The 2,500-nt window shown below is 36.5% G+C and overlaps 1 protein-coding gene across 1 annotated transcript in view; it reads left to right on the top strand.

Moving 5' to 3' along the window:
* LOC138059711 (serine/threonine-protein phosphatase PP1-beta-like) overlaps positions 1-2,500 on the top strand; it is a 17,493-nt gene that overhangs the window by 9,645 nt on the left and 5,348 nt on the right. The window lies entirely within an intron of this gene.

Genomic DNA, 2,500 nt, shown 5'->3' with positions numbered 1-2,500 from the left:
TGTTTTATTACTGCAAAGTGCGAAGATGATGGCGCAATTCAGAGCAACTATTTGTTTTTGTTTAGAATTTGAAATTTCATTTCAGTCTAACCCTAACCGAGGAACTGTTTTTGTTGCAGAAACAGTTTGTATTCTCAAGATGAGCCACAACAAAGTTATTAGAATGGCTTACTCTTCAATTCTTGGCATGAGGAAAGCCATCCAGAACCAGATCTTTCTTTTCCCACTCTGGCAAACGCAGGGTGGTGTGACCTTTCAAGATTTTTTCACCTAGGTAGAATGAAACCTGAGATGAATTTACCTCAGACAATTTTGCCCTAGGTAAAACGATTTTACCTTGGTAAAAGTCTGCAGTGTGACCACAACTAATATTATATTGTAAATGCAAATGTAAATGTGCTTAGTTGACCGCTCCCTACAAGGGCTTTTCAGGATCAACCGGAGCGAATGCATGTAAAGGCCCCACATGGCTGTCGCCACCTGATCCATGTGTGATCTCCGAGCACCACAGACCCAGCCAGATGTAATTGACTGGGAGTTGATTTTTGAGGAGGGAGGAAAACTGGAGTACCCGCAGAAAAATCCTCGGAGCCAGATAGAGATCGACCGAAACTCACCCCACATGTGACCTCAGGGTTGAATTTGGGTCTCAGAGGTAGGAGGCCTGGTTGATGACCACTAAGCCATCCTGACTCTCAACGTGACTTCTTAACCAAAATTTTTAATGTGCTCAATTGTGTGACATAACAGGTCACCATAGAAACATGCATTCCATCTTAAAAACACCCTATATTTTATCTTTAAATGGCTATTTCTCAAAAACAAATGTAGTGACCCTGGAACGGAGCAGAATCAGAGCGGAATCATAGCTACCTTCACAATCAGAATATTTAAGGTGTTTCTAAATCTGCTCTTTTCTCTGACTTTGCAAGGAGTTTCATCTTACCCTTCTGATCAGTTTCTTGCAATAAAAAATGGGGGTCACCGTTTTGTTTTTGAAATATAATAAGTGTTTTCAATTAGGTATTTTTAGCCGGCTTCCATGTTGTCATGGTGACTTATTTTGCTTCAACAACAAGTGCATTTTGCTAAGAAAAATGTTGGTGTTTCATATGACACTTCAAGAACTGCCGTTATGAAAATAAAATTGTCGTAAAGTCAATCCTTTTTGTAAGAATAATTGTTGAAACTGGTTTGAGTCTCCCAAATCTTGCAAGAAGATATGGAAGGAGCAATAATGTAAAAATGTAGAAAAAAAACCAGCTCAGTCAATCTATCAATAAGTTATCCCTGTACGGTGGTCAATTTACGTCATCAACTCCGACCAGATTTTTCTATCAATAAGTTATGCCTTGAATAGCGACTTTCAAAACTGTCACTCAGTTTTTTATGGTGTGCTGTATCATTATGTAAGCACTTAGATATACACTAAAAATATACAATCAGCACTGAGATTCCAATCGGCGTGTATCATGTGCTTTTTGTGGAAAGAGAAAATAAGAACGTTACATGACTGATCGTACCCTAATATGTATTTTGCCTCATATTTTAACTAAGCGTTTTGGGTTCATGTTTTTGAAAATAGTGCATACAGACATACATATATAATTTTATTTTGATTCGGAGTTTTAGAGTAGCAAAGAAATATCCTTGTATCTCCGAATGTACTTTAAAATAACAATACAAATTACACAGTAACTACGATATTAAATTACAATAACTTCGGTAATAATGTTACGATATATAGATAATGAAACTGAACAATAGTATGTACAACGAGATAAGCCATGATAAAAACTAAAAAAGATGTGATTTGATATTGTTCCTGAAATTAGTTAGGCTGGGCGCAGTTCTAAGTTTATCAGTTAAGATATTTAGTGCTCAGTGAATGTAAATGAGTTTTTGCCATAGTTTGTGGTGTTAACACGAGGTTGGCACAACTTATTTATACCTCTAAGCATTATAAGCATGTCTTGTATTCTTCTTGTTTTTAAAGTTGTCAGTTATTCAGATTGTTGAGAAGAGTTTCGTATGTGTTGTTATTATCATCAAAAATAAAACGTAAAGCCTGCTTGTTTGGCAATTCTAATTTTCGCGCCTTTCTGGCTCCGCAAAAGTGCCATACACTACCACAATACAGAAAATATGGCATGATGAAAGCTTTATACAAACTAGTGTTAGTTTGGCAACTGTAATTTCTACGATAAGCTGATAGGTAGCCAGAGAGGAATCCATCGAAGTTAGCTTGAAGCTGGGAGGCAAGAAGTTTTTCAAATATGTGGTAAATAGCCGGCAAAACATTGGTCTGTAGTTTGTTATACTGAGTTCATCGTCCTTTTTAAATAAAGGTGTGACTTGGCCTTTTTTCCAGTTCCCTTAGTGCCCTTAGAGTCTCGTTATATTTTTTGAATCCTGTATATTGTGTGTTTCTGCTTAAGGAGTAAAGAATTTAATTTAAGTCATAGTTAATACTTCATCTGATGCAACATTTTATTGACCA

Source organism: Montipora capricornis, chromosome 8, assembly GCF_036669925.1.
Source record: "Montipora capricornis isolate CH-2021 chromosome 8, ASM3666992v2, whole genome shotgun sequence".
NCBI classification, from domain to species: Eukaryota; Metazoa; Cnidaria; class Anthozoa; order Scleractinia; family Acroporidae; genus Montipora; species Montipora capricornis.
Note: the sequence above shows the minus strand (reverse complement) of the source record. Positions and strands in the feature narration are given on the sequence as shown.